Source organism: Macaca nemestrina, chromosome 19, assembly GCF_043159975.1.
Source record: "Macaca nemestrina isolate mMacNem1 chromosome 19, mMacNem.hap1, whole genome shotgun sequence".
NCBI lineage: Eukaryota > Metazoa > Chordata > Mammalia > Primates > Cercopithecidae > Macaca > Macaca nemestrina.
In genome coordinates this window covers 3,079,554-3,096,490 of record NC_092143.1, presented here as the reverse complement: position 1 = coordinate 3,096,490, position 16,937 = coordinate 3,079,554, and the positions used below count along the sequence as shown (strand labels likewise).

Sequence of the window (16,937 nt, the reverse complement as noted above, 5' to 3'; positions counted from 1 at the left end):
GCTAAATTAAAATACAAATAAACTCTGGTCAAACCCTCTTGGGTATGGTAGTTTGCATAATTTTGAAATTCTAATATATTTTACCAGTTCTTTTTGCCATTTTCAGTTTTCACAGTTGCTTTGTGTGAATACGTGGGGCACTCCTCAGAGTTATGCATGTTGTAGCATATTAGGTCTGTTTTGTGGACAATACGACAGTAACCCAGATGATACTCAGTAAAAAACCCATTTGTGAGTAAAATATCCACTTGTCCCCAGTAGATTTTTAGAGCATTTTAATTTTCTGTGTTTTTTTTTTTTTTTTTCTATTTTTGTCACAATTGAAGGTTTTTCCTCCATGGCTCAGGGTTTTTTTTTTGTGGGGTGGGGGGTTGCGGAAATGTTGGTTTCTCCTCATCTTGAGGGACCTGGCAGCCTTAGCAGTAAAGGCAAGACCACGTTTTCTATTCATGCAGTTCGTAACCCTTTAGAAAAGATAAAGAAGTAAAACAGGATTAGGATTTACATTTATTCACCTCTCCTATTTCCCGTCCTCCTCCTTCTCTTCCTCCTTCTCTGTTTCAGCAGTGACATTTTACCAAAAATGTGTTTACTTAAATGTATGTTTGTCACGTAATCACCTAAGGAATTTCATTTCTCAGTATGAGATAAAAGAGAGAAGTAGGAATATACGTGCTTGTGAATGAGATGGAGCAGGTCCTTCTTGGGGCCTGCGGGTCCCTCCGCACGTGGAAATACACGAAAATCTTGAGTTCTTTCGGGGGGAAATTCCAAGTGCTTAGCTAGCCCTGAGAAGTAAATAAGCAATGTGATAAGCAAGAAGGTAATAGTAGCTTAAAACAATTGCCAAGGAAGCTAGAGTCGTGGGAGGTTTGGTTCCCCATAGAAGCTAAAGATAACATCCTCGTACATTCCCTGAGTTGTTTTGGGGGAGCCTGGCCCCCCACCAAACAGATCTACTGGCACACAGACCTCAGATAAAGGGAAGCTGAGACTGAACTCGGACCACTGCTCGTTGTTCTAAATTTCTTCCCAAGGGGCCTAGAGGAGGTCACACCCGTAAGCCAGAGCTGAGGTTCCTTTCTGCTGACCCCAACGTTTAAACACATTTTCTCTTCTTTAACCAGTTGCAAATCAGAAAATCTTTGAATCCGTCTATGACCTGTAAGCCCCCACCTCAAGATAATTCACCCTTTTAGACCAAAACCAGTGTATAACCTTCATATTGATTTACTATTTTCCCTGTAATTTCTGTTTTTCTGAAATTTACCCCTGCCTTTAAAACCCCTTTCCTGCAAGGCATTGCACTAGCCTCATGGTCCCCCGTGCTCAGTGCCCTGCAAATAAACACCTCCCTGTCTCCACTGCAAGCCTTCGTGTGGACATCTGCTCTTACTGCATGGGAGAGCTGGCCCCAGTTCTGTTCGGTAACATGAGCAGAGTATTCAATTAAAAAAAAAAACAAAACAATTTAAATTTCCAAAGCATATCAGGATTGGGAATTTCTGGGAAAGTGGCAATATGGTATTCCTCTTACAAGACGCTTTTTTTCTGGCTGGTCCAACTCACCACCCCAAATATAGCTAATATGAAGTAAAATACTAAACTCACTTTTTGGAGCATTTGCCACCCATGCACCATGGAACACGGCTGCATGAAGAGTCTGGTCAGTATAAGATTGATATCTGTGCTGCCCTGACTTGAGACACTACAAATATTAGCAACAAACATGGACATTGGTGAATGTGTGCAGCCTGGAGGCCAGTAAGTGTGCCAGTAATTGTCCCGCGACTGTTTTGAAATCCTGATGTGGCTGAGGGCGCCTGTTCTTCCGCTGGGATCTCTGGTGCTTGTGACCCTCTGTCAGTGTGGCTGCCTAGTCTATGATTCTGCTAGAGACAACGCTTGTGTTTCCTGCTGTTATCTAAGGTCTAGGCAGTCCTTGAAGGAGCTATTAATAATCTGTGAAGAAGATTGTACTAAAGGCCACTTGTAAAGCCTGGCACGGCAGGACGCAACTTTCAGCATAAGCACCTCACACTTCTACAGACTGCTGTGAAGTCATCTCAAAGACAACCTTACTAAAATATTATTGTCAGCATTTTAGACAGTACATAGATTTATTACATTTATAAATATATTCACTATATTAAACATTTTGCATACTAAATATATTATTAAAAAATGTAGTTAATAGATTAAATATATCAATTAACCAATAATAAATATAATTATCAAATATATCAATTAACCAGTAATTAATATATTTAATATATTAATGAATGTTTAACACAATAATGTTTATCATATTAATAATTGTATACAATAATTAATGTAATACAATAAACATTATTTATTATATTAATTGTTTACTAAATTATTAATATCATAAACAATTATTTGATATTTAGCAATATTTAGTATACTAAATATATTTAATGTGTGTATACATATCTTTATATGTGTACACACACATAAGCATACATGATATATATGTGGGTATACGTATACACACAGATGCATGTGTATGGTTTATTCATACACACAGAGTTTTCTGGCTCTTGCTCTGCGTTCTGCAGCTTCCTCCTTCTGAGATATCCACCCCCTCACTTTCTGGTAGCTCTGCCAGCCTTGTGCTCCGTCCTCTGACCTCTGGAGTCTGAAAGTCAGTCGACTTCTGAGTCGCAGCTTCCCTGCACGCGCACGGGCACACGTATGCTGGGGAGGTGGAGCTCCTTTTTTCAGGGAGTGACCCAACTCCCACGTCTTCCTGCCCCTTATCTCTCTCCAATGCCTTCCATAGTTGTTTTCTGTATTTCATTCTGAGTTTATTGTTGTTACCTGCAGAAGGGTTAGTCCTGTACAAATGACACAGCCGTTATCGGCAGTGAACAGCTGTGTTTATTCCAAATAAAAGAGTGAGGAAAGACTAGAACATTTATCTGTGCAATGCAAGTCCTTTTAAATGATCAGGCCCAGAGAAGCATTAAAAGGAGATGGTAATCGCGTCCCGCTCCCCCGACTTTGGGCTGTGCGTTCCCCTGAAACTGCTTGCTGTTGCCATGAGCAGTTATAAGTCAACTGAATAACGCTGCACTGGACACTGGACACTCTAACCCCTACTCTGAAGCTTAACGGTGTCTAGCCAATGAATAGCTCATGTTATTTTAATGTAAATTCTTGGTAACCAACTCAGAAACTGCCTCTTCTTTCCCTTTAAAAGTTCACTTGTTACTGCTGCTAATGAGAATGTACATTCGGGCTCCTTAAATCTACGCTCCCAGGCTGCAGTACTAAGGTTTGGCTCAAGTCAGCTTCTCTACTTCTGCAATTTGGGCCAAGCCTTAGTACTACAACCTGGGAGTGCAGATTCAGCTTTTCCTGTTAGGTCAACAAGAGATCAAACGTTCAGAGACGTAGAGGTACACGTTTGCTGGATCAGACGGACCCGAAGCAACCATGTAGCACCTCACCCATTGCCAAGAGTGGGAGAGGCAAGGCCCACGGTCAGGCCTGGTCCTGCACCTCACCCATCGCCAAGGAATGGGAGAGGCAAGGCCCACGGTCAGGCCTGGTCCTGCACTTCACCCATCGCCAAGGAGTGGGAGAGGCAAAGCCCACGGTCAGGCCTGGTCCTGATGTGGCAGGAAGGCTGACGGGATCTGCACTCAGGGAGTCAGGGCTCACTCTGCAAGGCTGTCGCGGGGGGTCTGAATTTCACTCCGAGCGCACACTCAGGTTTGAATTTTTGAAAGACTGCTCCAGTTGCTGTGCGGAGAGTAAACCATGGAAGGGCAGAACCCTCAGGGCAGAAAACTTTTATTTTAGGTAAATGATACGTGATAGTGGCATGGATTTGGTAGTGGTGATTTGGGCAGTGAAAAGTGGCTTATTTGGGATGTAACTTGAAGTTAGAGTCAACAGGATTGGCTGGAGAAGTAGAAGTGAAAGAGAAACACAAGATAACTCTCAGTATTTTTATCTGAGCTACTGAAATGGGACTGATTTATGTAGAATGGAGGCTGGGGAATGAGGAATCAAAGCTATCTGGACATTTTAAAATTGGAAGTGCTTTTTGGACATCCGAATGGAGATTATCAAGTAGAGAGTAGAAATATGTAAACATGGAGTTTAGCAGAAAAGTTGGGACTGGAGATACAATTGTGAGTATCATCAAATCAGGAATGCATTGCATTTAGAATCATGGGTCATCCAAATTGAGTGTCGATGGATCAGAGGGATGAAGAACGAGCCCAGAGCGCTCCAGTGTTGAATGGGTTGAAAGAAGAAGAGTAAACACCTATGTTGTAGGACATACGCCAGGAGCGTGTGACATCCCATAGCCAAGTGAGGAAGGTGTTTCAGGAAGAAAGGTGCGTGCAGTGCGGAGGGGAAGACAAGGACTCAGAGCGACCATTGGCATCCCACAGGCTGTGTCAAATCTAAACTTGACTAAGTGAACATTTATGCCACAGCATTATTTGCCACAGACCCCTCTGCACTGAGGTCACTGAAAGTTTTAAATGTCTAAGTAACGTCTAAGTAAGTCCCGCGCCCAGGAACTGAAGCTTAATGAGAGCTGGAGCCACGCCTCTCTTGTTCACACTTAGAGCACCTCGCGTAGTCAGTACTCAATAAACACTTGCCAAGGGAGCACGTGCCAGGACGTCGGGGAAACACGTCATGCTGGGTGGCGATGAATGGCTTAGGAGCTGTGCGAACAGCATGGGGACAGGAAGCTGGCTTGCTGGAATGACGTCTGGTGTGTCCTTGGCAGATTGGGTGAAGGTGGGAGGAATGGGCTCTTCAAAACTAAATTCCAAATCTGGAGTTGAGATGGTCTCTGGCAGCAGAGAAGGAGCATCTCTGTTCCAAAATCCTGGGCACTGGAAATATATTTTCCCAATAAATTCTTTCAGAAGTGTTTCCATGTGTCCTCAGCAACACTGCCAACTGCCGAGAGGACTTTCACAATATCACAGACAATATAAGTGAATACAAACGGAAAATCATCAACTGAAGAGAAGTGCAGCTAAATCAGAAAATGCAGATGAAAGCCTGTTACTGTGCCACCCACGCTAACGCAGTACAAGTACATTAAAAGGACAAAAGCCAAGGTTGTGGGGATTATTTTGAAACACTTCGTATGTGGCAATATCCAATAAAAATAGCGCTGCTAGTGCTTCTCGATTTGAAATTCAACTTTGGGGGATGAATCTCAAGGAAATAACTCCCTTTGAAGTTGGACAAATATAACTTCGGTGACATTGTGTAAGAGGAAGAGCTTGGAAACCTCCCCGAAAATCCAAGCAAATGGCATGTTTCAACAACCTATGTCCTGATAATAGAGTGGACTGCCACAGCACAGTCAAACACGTGGCTGTATCCATGATTGAATGTGTGCATAGGAAGTGACAGTGAAAAGCAAAACACAGCGTGAAAGAACACATCTACGCCGAATGCATTTGGGAAGTCTTAGGTCTAGGAACGGCAGATTTTTTTTTTCAAAAATGGCTTATTTTAATAAACAAATATTACTTGTATAAAAATAAGTTGTCAGGAGAAAGTCTATGTATTTGGGATTCCATTAATAATGCAAGCAGGTAATGATCTTATGTCTCATTCAAAGTTAAGATCGATGGATGGACAACCAGTGATGATCCCGGAAAGAATTTTGCTATGACCACAGCACTTAGAAGAACTATATATTTCTTAAAGCTCCTGCTCAAAACATGTGGCCATTAAATTGAACGAAATAAAACAAAACAGCACCACAGTCAAAGCACCATGAGTTTTAAATCGGCAAGAAATGTGGAACAATTCGCATGAAAACCGTCTTGCATCGTGCAGAACTAGCAATTAAAGAAACAAAGCAGGTGCGACGAATAGTGTATTAGAAATGATGATTGCAATGTCAAGTTTTATCTTGAATAACACATACTGAATAGCAGAAAAGTTGTTATGGGAAACTGGAATGTGATAGAGAAAATGTTCCCAAGAAAGAGTAGTAGTGTCTACCAGAGGCTCACATCCTACAACAACCTGAGGGCCAGATGCCAGCTATGGGGCTAAGAATGATCTTTACATGTTCAAATTGTTGGAAAAAATTAAAAGAAGAAGATTTTGAGACACATGAGAATTACAGGAAATCCCAGTCTCAGTGTCCCTGAGTGAGATACTACTGGAACACAGCTGCTCCCCTGTGCTTTGGTGCCACAGTGGCGGGTTTGAAGAACGCTGAGGGAGACCGTGTGGCCCACAGGACCTAGAGGACTTACTGTTTGGCTCTTTACTGAAAAAGCTGGCTGCCCCCGGTGCACATCACTCTGTCGAAAACTAAGTGCCAGGTTGTGACTAAAGGAATGTCCAGCCAGGAATATGCATGAGCATTGCTGCACCTGGGTGCCCACCAGTGGTGCAGCAGTTCTGAATAAACAGGGTTGATTTGAATCAGAATAGTTTATCTCATAAAAGTGGAATCTTCATTTCCAGCCTTCTCCCAAAATCTCGGCAGGCTCTGGTCCACGAGAGGAATCTTTTCACATCTTTACTTTGCTTTGAGTGCTTTTCTTACCATACACATGTTAAGCCATTGGTGTGATAATTGTAGCCTAGGGCACATGAGCTCATAAAGCCCAGTGAGACTTTAAAAAGGTATATATATTGCTTTAATATACAGATATATCGTGAAATGATTACTATAGTCCAGAAAATTAACATCCCATCACCTTCCATAGCCATGGATATGGTAGTTTTGTGTGTGTGGTAACAGCACCAAAATCTGCTCTTAGCAATTTTTTGGTACACACTACACTATTATTAAATATAATAATTATAGTTATAATTATATTATTAATATATTATGTTATTATAACTATTATAATTGTACAATGCAATATATTAATTTTAGAATCCTGATGCTGCACATTAGATCTCTGGTCCTTTCATCCTACATAATTGTCACTTAGTACCTTCTGACCTACATGTCCTCATTTCTTCCCCTTTTCTGCCTTTGGTAAACACTGTTCTCTCTTTCTGTATATTTGACTTTTTTAAAGATTCCCTATCAAAGTGAGATCATGCATATTTTTCTGTCTGTGTCTGGCTTATTTCGCCTAGCATAATATCTTCTAGGGTTCATCCGTGTTGTCACAAATGGCAGGGTCTCTTTTTAAGGCTGAATAATATCCAAATGCATGTATATACCATCATTTCTTTATCCATTCATCTGTCCAGGGACACAAAGATTGCTTTCATATCTTGGCTATTGTGAAAACTGCTGCAATGAACATGGGGACTGGCAGCCATCTCTACGAGGTGCTGATTTCATGTCCTTTGGGAATATATCAGAAGTGGGATTGTTGGGTCATACAGTGGCTCTATCATTACTTTTCTGAGGAAGCTACATGCTGTTTTCCATAACAGCTCTACCAATTTTCATTTCCACCAACATGTACAAGAATTCCCCTTTCTCCACATCCTCACCAATATTTATTATCTCTTGTCTTTTTGGCAGTAGCTATCCTGGCAGGTGAGAGGTGCTATTTCCTTGTGCTTTTGATTTGCATTTCCCTGATGGTTAGTGATGTTGAACACCTTTTCATATTCTTGTTGACCATTATTATGTCTTGGTTGGAAGAATTAATATTGTTAAAATGCCCATGCTACCCAGTGATAGACAGAGTCAATGCAAATCCTATCAGAATTCCAACATTTCATTCCAGCATTTTTCACAGAAATAGAAAAAAATTCTAAAATTTGTATGCCACCACAAAAGACCCCAAAGATCCAAAAACTTTTTGAGAAAGACAAAGATGGTGAGACCACGCTTACTAATTTAGAATTAAGTTACAAATCTATAGTAATCAGAACAGTGTGGTACTGGCATTAAAACAGACAGATGGATAGATAGAACCAGGACAAAGAGCCCAGTAATAAACCCATATAATATATATGGTCAAGTAATTTTTGACAAGGCCACCAAGAAGACACAATGGGGAGAAGACAGTCTCTTTAATAAATGGTATTGGGAAAGCTAGATATCCACATGCGAAAGAATAAAGCTGGACCTCGTCTCACACCAGATGCAAAAGTCAACTCAAAAATGACTGAAAGACTTAAATGTAAGACCTACAACCATGAAACTTCTTAGGAGGAAACAGAAGCGGAAGTCTCCTTGCTGTTAGCATTGGCAATGATTTTTGGATATTATACCAAAAGTTAGGCAACAAAAGCAGAAATAAGCAAGTGGGACTACATCAAACAGGAAGGCATTTAACAGTTTTCAACCTGCCAAAAAATCTTTTTGCATTTTTAGAAGCCCAAATTGCTTGTTTATTGCTGAGTTTGCTGAAGCATGTTTGGCACAATACTAATGGTATTAGCAATGGTGTCAGATGCTTCATAAAAAAACAATTCTAGGATTAAAAACAAATACAAAACCAAAAATCAAGCAATATCTAAAAGCTTTGAGTATGCCTGAAACCTACAGCCTCTCTTGGAAATATAGAGGAAATATGATTAGCCTGTTAAGATTCGGAGACATACTCTAGTAAAGAGACCAGATTAATTCAGTGTCTCAGCTTTTTGACCACAGAGATCTCCCCTCCTCTGCACCACAAACAGGTGTCTACATTTGGGGAGCCGAATGTAGAGAAGACATCAGTGACTGCTGATTTGGAGTGACTGACACTTATTCCTGAGAGGAGATGATTCTTCAACATCCAAAGAAATGTGTCAAGTTTGTATTAGATGGAATATGGCTTACTTTGTTGCTGAAACATTTTTTAGCATTGACTGTACTTGCAAATGTAAGGCATAAGTACATTAACATATCATTAAATTTAAGAATAAGAAAATATGCTATTCAAATAGAATTCATTGTATTTTATGTGCTGAGAATTGTATCATATTATTATGATATTATGAATCGTATCTTTTCTCCTGTGCTCATTTTTGGAGAAGTAGGGTAAGGTTTTTTAATAAAATATATTGATGGTTTTCATGTAATTATAGAAGTAAAGCAATTGGAGATAGGGACACATCAACAGGAAGATTTAAAACTACCCAGAATCATGTTATTGTTGTTTGGGAGCCTGCTCTGGTTAATAAAAATGTTTGATCACATTCCTAAGTTGATGGATACATGATCCAGTGTTCGTTTGTATGCATTTACCATAATGAATGCATTCTATTGTTTCATATCTAGGCTTCTTATTTTTTCTTTTATAAACAAAACTACAGAGAAGTGCACTAAAACTAAGTCTTTGATCAAATTTTTACTTCTCGCCTCAGGATAAATATTGAAGTGGTGGCTCCATATATCCATATTTTAAAATCTTGACAACTTTTTTTTGTTCTCTTTATATTTACTTCTTTATGTGTTGATATTAATTATAATAATATCAAAACAGCAATGTAACTTTTTTGTGTGTTTAGAAAAGTTCTTAGAATTTCCAATTGTTGAGTATTTTTTGGTGTGTGCTTTTTGTTATAAATTTTTAGTTTTGTTGCATGTGGCTAGGAAAACTTAGCCCATACAATTTATCTTTTTGGAATTTGCTGAGATCTTCTGTGTGGACTGATAGTTGGTTTCTAGGAAGGGAGGTGAAATATTCTCCACATGTACAGAATAAATATCTATTACCATGAGCTGCATTTGGCCTGGGGGTTGTAGTTTGCTGACCCTACCCTCAATTTCTGTTTTCATCTTACCTACTTGATTGAGAGATGTGTTAAAGTCTTTTACTACTATTGGGTACATTTGTATTTTTGGTCAAAGAGAGAATGAGCCTGTGTGTGTGTGTGTGTGTGTGTGAGAGAGAGAGAGAGAGAGAGGGAGAATCATAACTCATGGTCTTAGTTACATCCTTACTTGTACATGATACGTTTTATCAGTAAAACAATGACTTTTTAATTATTGATTAAGACATTGAATCTTGAATTCTATTTTTTCCAATAGTAATATTGGAAACTTCTTTCCTATTGGTTTGCATTTGACTGTTTTAACTCGCCTGTTCTTTAAAGTTTTAATTCTCCATGTCTTGTATTTCAGCTTTGTGTTTTGTGGGCATTGGGTAGGTGGACTTGGTGGGATTTCTACACGCTTGCTTTATTTGCAGGAGTTTTTCTCAATATGAGATTTTTTGAGTTTAAAATGTAATATAACAAATCAGTATCAATTCATAATTGTTAGATCATCTTTTCTGTTTGTTTTTGCTTACGTCTTATTAACAATTTCTTTGAGTTTTTATCTTAATTTCATTTGCAATATGAATTGTGCTTTCTTTGATTATCTTTTGTCAGTAATTTCACTTATATTCTGTATGTCTCAGACAGAGTAGGGAGCTGCTGTGTGTGTATCTGGCTGACCAGTTATCCAGGGGGAGCCGGTCCTGATGGCCTTACTTGATAGGTTGGCCAAGTGAACCAGATTTTCCCTTTGACGAACTTGTATTATGAATTCTCACTAAGAAATACGGAGAACAGTTGGGAATACTAGTTGTCTTCTCCCTTGAGCCCTTGGCAACCACTGGCATAGTCTTCGTGCCTGCAATTTGCCTTTTTGAGAATGTTGTGAATGCAATCGGAGTCTGCAGACGTCGGAGGTTGGCTTCTCTGCTTAGCTAATGGATGTGAGGCCCATGCCTGTTGCTGCAGTTTATTCCTTCTTATGAGGACTGTTTCATGGCTTGGATGGTTCATATCCACATTCGTTATCTATTCCCCAGTTGAGAAACACTTGAATTCTTTCCAGTTTTTGGAAATTATGAAATTATAAATATTCATGTGTCAGCTTTTAAAATTTCACTTCGGTACATGCCTAGAAATGGGATTGCTAGGTGTCATATTAAGTGAATGTTTAGCATTTACATTTAAAGGGCCACCACTGTTTTCACAGAGGCTGTGCCATTTGCATTTTCGTCAGCAACGTTTGGCTGCTCAACGTCTACCCCAGCACTTGCTCATGTCAGGGTTTGTTTTTCATCCTAAGAGCTGTGTTGTGGTGTCTCGCAGTTTCTTTAGGATTAAAGATGTTGGCTTCTTTCCACTTTATTTTTTGGCCAGCCATATATCCTCTTTGGTGAAATGTTTGTTCAAATCTTTTGCCTATTTTTTAATGTTGGGTTATGTGTTTTCATATTGTTGACTCTGAAAGTTTTTTTATACATTCTAGAAACAAGTTTTTTTTTCAGATACTTGATTTGTAAACATTTTTCTTTCCATCTGGCTCTTATCTTTTCATTTTCCTAATTGTGTCTTTAGAAGTACAATTAGCTTTTTCATTTGAAAGTCTAATTTTTTGATCTTTCCTCTATGGATTATGCTTTTAGTATCATATTTAAGAACATTTTACATAACCCTAAAATCACAAAAAATCACAAAGATTTTTCTCCTATTTCAGCAGCCTCAGGGGAGGGGCCTGGTAGAGCACTTACTTCTACAAATCCTGCTGTTTATAAAACAATGTATAATCTTCTAAAGCACTCTCCCTCCTGCACAAGGCTGTGCTTTTGCTGAACTCCTGGCCATTAGGGGCCACACCTCCTTTTCAAAATGCATTTACTACATCCCAAATGCCTTTCTTTGCCCTTAAAATGAGACGACACTATGGGGCCCAGGGGGACTACATCACACCTCCTCCAGTTCCCCCTCCTCCGTCTCAGCCCCCAGGCCTGTCCCCACTGGGACAGCGCTGCACAGAAGGTGAACCTTGAGCTGCGACCCCTTCACTATTTATCCAGATGAGAGGTGTCTGCGTAAGCCACAAGCTTTACCAAAATTTCCAGCTGCGAAGGCGATTCCATTAGTAAGACTAAGAATGATCTGACTCAGAAAGCAGAAACCACGGTTGTGGATCCACACTCACATCAGTGCAGTGGCAGAAAGAGGCCAAGGAAAGTCAAATATGGTTTTAACCAAAAGCATCCTCCCCAAAGGAATGCAGCCGTTCCTGACCACAAAGACCCGGAATGGGAGCATCACCTGTCCACACTGTGACCACACAGGTCTGGGTCCCTAGGCCCTTGGGCTGTGGCACTCACCCTGTGCAGGTCACCACTCCCCAATGGAATGCAGCCGTTCCTGACCACAAAGACCGGAATGGGAGTGTCACCTGTCCATATTGTGACCACACAGGTCTAGGTCCCCAGGCCCCTAGGCTGTGGCACCCTTTGCAGGCCACTGCTTGGCCTTCTGGCTCTTCATAGCCTGGTTCTGTCTAGTCTGGGGAGTAGCCTGGGCCGGGACGTTGGAGTCCACTGCACAGAACCAACCTTGTAATGCAACACTCACTGGGCTATTTTTATTTTTGCCAACAGTGCTACCCACATTTACTTGTCTCTTCAGCAATTTGACCATAGTCATCCCCTCATCTCCTCTGGGGATGCCAGACCACAGCTGGCATCAGGTGGAAAACATCTTGCAATGCTTGGAGCAGCCCCTCCTGAATAGTCATTGCAAACCCACGAGGGAGTCCCACAGCCCAAGAGGCAGACCAAACACTCAGCAGAAGCCTTCCAGCGGTTGCCTCTGCTCAACACTGGCCATACCAGTACACGGTGAAAACATGTAGAGGACGCTGGGAAAAACCATCCTGGATTATCTGAGGGACCATGGTGTCCTCACAGGGGCCCTTCTAAGAGGGAGGCAGGAGGATCAAGGGCAGAGAAGGTTATGAGTGGATGTGAGCAGTGAGAGAGGATGGAAGGGGGTCGAAGATGCCACATGGCTGGCTTTGAAAACAGAAGAAGGGACCATGAACAAAAGAGCATACATGGCATCTGGAACCTGGAAAGGCCAAAGACGGATCCCACCCTGGAGCCTGCACAGGGAACCGGCAGCACAAATCCCTTGGCTGCAGCTCAGTGAAGCTCATTCTGGACTTTTGGCCTTCAGAATTGTAAGAGGAAAAAAGAAAATATGTTGTTTTAAGCCATCATGTTTAAGGTAATTTGTTTCAGCAGCCATAAGAAACTCATGCATGTTCCCTTAGGGAGCAGTTTGGGCCACTGGATTCCTAGGAGCTGAAGTGCAGTCTGTCCAAGAACTCCAGGCCACGGACACCTTTCATGGGATTGCCTCGTTGCAACGCACGTCTTCGTGAAATGTAAACAGTATCAAGACAAGATTATATCCACTAAGCAGGGAATGAACACCACGTGCCATCGTTTATTCCCAGTGCCGGGGTGTCAGTTAGCCTCCAGTGGTTTCCTTCTGAAGTTTCTTTGGAGGCTACGAAAATCAAAGTTTGGAGAAGTAAACTTGTCTGCACAATCACAGCCCTCTTGAAATTGAGAGAAAAGACGAATAGAGTTTTCTGTAAAAGAAACTGGAAAACATCAACTATCCAAGAAGACATTTCTAATCACTCTGGGCTCCAGAGACGAATCTTTCTAAGATACCAGTGCATCCTGGGAAATCCTCTTCAGTTCGAAACGTCACTACAAATAGGAAGGACAGGATCCCAACCTCCCCCCGTCCCCTCCCTTTCTCCAACGTGACAGCTCAAATGAGAAAGCGGTTGCCTCGCTGTTCCTATCGTGTGCACCTGCCTGGGTGAAGCCTTTTGAAAATGTGTCTGCCTCTTGGTTCCTACCACATGCACCTGCCTGGGTGAGGCCTTCTTTCTCCTTCTCTTCATTGGTTTGGAGGTGATTCTTCATTAAAGAACAAAGTGACCTCGTCAGTGAATTACAGGCAGACTAAATGTTCAACTTAGCAGAACGTCTGCCTTTGACTCACACTGTAATCGCCAAATGTAGAAGCCTTTTGTGTGGTCAGAAGGCTGAATGCCGCACATCAAGTCTTTCTGTCCATCAGAGATGAAGCCTTGGAGAAGCCAAGACCTTTCTTTGTGATGTGCGGCACTGGAAAGTGAGCGGGGCTATTCAGCACCAATTGGGTGCTTTAAATTTAAAAACCCTGCTTTTTTCCCCCTGTACCTGAAATCTATCAACCAGTGCCTATTAATCAAAGTCTATACACATAGTGCAATGCTAGCTGCCACACCGATTCTCTGCTTTCTCATTTCTAATGGGGAAACATCCAGGTATTCCAATGACTTTAAACAACATGCAGTCCATTTGCACAGTGTTGACACGAAGCATTCTTCATGGTGAGACATGCTGGCTTGAAGGCATAGCTCTTTATTAAGTGACAGTCTGAGGTTTGACATGAAGAGATGAAAACAATGTTAGCTACTTACTGGGATGGTCTATCCGTTGCTGACTAATGTAATTAAACAAACTAATTAGTAAACATTGTGTAACCATAGAAATGCACTGGAAAACAGGAAAATGTATCCAAATACAGAAAGCAATCTCTGGTGAAAGGCTGAGACAGGAATTTTTATTTTCACAAAAGGAGCAGGAGAGCAGGAGGAACTGATGTGTAGCACACTGTAGACAGTGTACTTAGAAAGCTACAAACAAGGTATCGTTTATTTTAAAAGCAATGCCAAGAACGTTACAAATGCTGTTGTGCCTAATGTTATTCTATGTTTTCGGTTTCCAATCTCGAGGAAAGGAAAAGATTGGCATTTTTCTTAAATAAGTAATGCATTCAATGAAGAAATTAAGCAACTCAGACACTCACGGCTTTTGCATGACAAACAAGTGTTCAGAAATGAAAACTGACAGGCAAAATGCCCTCTTTAGGAGGAATGACATGAGTCTGCATTCTTATGGGGAGGGCTGGCAAAAAGTGGGTTTTCAAGTGGAGGTGCCAAGGGTGGCAGGGCGGTGGGGCAGCCTCACGGGGGGTGAGAGGAAGGAGACACGTAGAGGGAGGCTGGATCCGGGAGTGGGTGAGAGATGATGAGGGAGGAGTGGGTGGAGGAACCACCCCGGCTGACCTCTGAGCCTGACAGTCAGCAGCACGGACGCCCGGAGGAGGCTGGGCGTTGAAGATGGCATCATCCCACAAGGGAGAGGAGAAACGTGGTCCCAGACACGCACCCATGTGCACTAATTTAATCCTCACACATCATGCTCAACGGACTAGGTGAAATTTCTATTTCTTTTCTCAATGAAACCGAGTCACAGACATCAGCCATGATGACCAAGGTGACCATGGTCAGGGCTGAGAGCTCGGCTGGAGTGTCTGATTGTGCTCTGCCCACGGGGTGTGTGGGGCCCTGGGTGGAGGGGAGGGGGATGCCCCATGGGGCACAGCTGGTATCACATGGTTTCCAGAAGCAGGTGGAGCCACATGCCACGGGCGCCTGAGACCATGGGACAGGAGACACATCAGGGGCAGTCACAGGGGATAACTGGCTCACTGTGCGTTGGGTCTTGATTGGACCTGCAGTGTGGTGTGCCCGAGTTTCTCACCCACCACTTTAGCACCACTCCACGTGCACACAACAGTTCCCTTCACAACTGCAGGGGCAACAGCCTGGAACCACGGGTTTCTGGATTGCAGCTTGAACTTAAAAAAATGCTCAGGGCAGAGCACTCCCACCTCCCACCCTCTTGCTGCTGCCCCCACGCCGGGTTGTGAAACTCCCAGGGGCCTCTCTGCCTGGAGTTGTCCCAGCTCCTTCACCAGTGGGGGCAGGGATGTGAGAGAGACTGGGCCAGGTGTCAGCCCACAGCGTGTGCAGGGCTAAGGGCGGGACCAAGGAGAGCCAGGGGCTGGAGAACTCTGCACACAGGAGTCTACCCAGGAGTGCATGGCAGGCAGCTCCCCTGCCCGGGTGTGGTGCCAGCGGTGACCTGGCTGGAATAGCCCATCACCTTGCAGCAAGAACCTGACGGCAGGTGGGCTGGGCCTGCCTGGCCATCTCATCCGGGGACATCTGTGGCCACTGGCCATGTGCCCTAGGACACCAGGGTCTCTGGGTCTCAAAAGTTCCCTATTAAACTGCCAACGGTGCTCAGTGGGCCCCCAGCTCATCGCCGAGCCCTGCAGAGGGATATGGTTCTTGAGTCTGCGTCTCTCCTGTGGGAGCCTGGATAGCAGCTCCCTGGACCCCCAGTCACCCATAGCAGCAAAAATAACAGCTTACGTCACTGACTGCCTCTCAGATACTTCATGCTGATGGGACAGAATTAATTGAATTCCAGAGCTGGAAAGGACTTAAAAAAATCACTGATTCCCAGCATCTCCTTTTGCATATTGAGAAACCAGGGATCCCCAGGGCAATGGGCTATCTGTGTGTCTCTCCCAAATCCATGCCTGGAAATCCTCCTCTCCAGCATGGGGGTGAGCAGATGGGGCTTTGGGAGGGGGTTAGCTCACCGGGACAAAGCCCTCAAAGATGAGGCGAGTGCCCTTATGAACGGGACCCCTGAGAGCTGCCTCGCCTGTCCCACCATGTGAGGGTGTGGTGAGAAGGTAGCCAGGAGCTGGGGAGTGGTTCTCACGGGACACCAAACCTGCGGGGACTTGATCTTGGACCTCCAGCCTCCTGACTCCTACAAGTGGCTTCTGCTGCCTATAAGCCACCCGGACTGTGGTATTTTGTCCTAGCGGTCCCAGCTGCCTCAGACATCCTGTGGGCTTCAGCTATTTCCAGCAGAGGCATCAAATTTGGGTCAGTGACTGTCCTAAGCAGGGCCGTGGGCAGCCACAGACCACATGGAGCCTCTCCCTTGCACCGTGCTCAGGACTCCAGGGCACTGCCATCTGCCTGCGCTACCTGTCTTGAGGGAATTTGGTTTTGCAATGCACTGTAGTGGAAGAAAGGTTGGATGCTGTATTTATCTTTTAGATTAGGAGGTGGAGACTCAGATTAAGTGACACAATCATGAAAATGCAAACAACAACAAGACATGCAGGGCACTGTTTTCTGGCTCTAGTCTGAGGCTCCTTCCATGCCAACTAACTCAGTGTCCTGGGTAAACGTCGCCCCAAGCTAGTCCCTGCGGGGCTTCAGCTCTGCGACTCCTCAGGGAATAACAAGGAGTGTGTTCTCTTGAGTCGAGATAGTTAGG

The 16,937-nt window shown here is 43.2% G+C and overlaps 1 long non-coding RNA gene across 3 annotated transcripts; it reads right to left on the bottom strand.

Moving 5' to 3' along the window:
• Positions 1–266: 266 nt before the first annotated feature.
• Positions 267–12,068, bottom strand: LOC139360078 (uncharacterized). Of its 3 annotated transcripts, none has more exons than XR_011617160.1 (3): positions 12,045–12,068; positions 677–788; positions 267–464 (listed from the first exon to the last, which is right to left on the bottom strand). It is a non-coding gene; the product is annotated as an uncharacterized lncRNA (long non-coding RNA). The 3 variants fall into 3 exon arrangements; XR_011617158.1 differs by having other exon boundaries at positions 11,986–12,064; XR_011617159.1 differs by lacking the exon at positions 12,045–12,068 and adding an exon at positions 2,651–2,789.
• Positions 12,069–16,937: the final 4,869 nt, after the last annotated feature.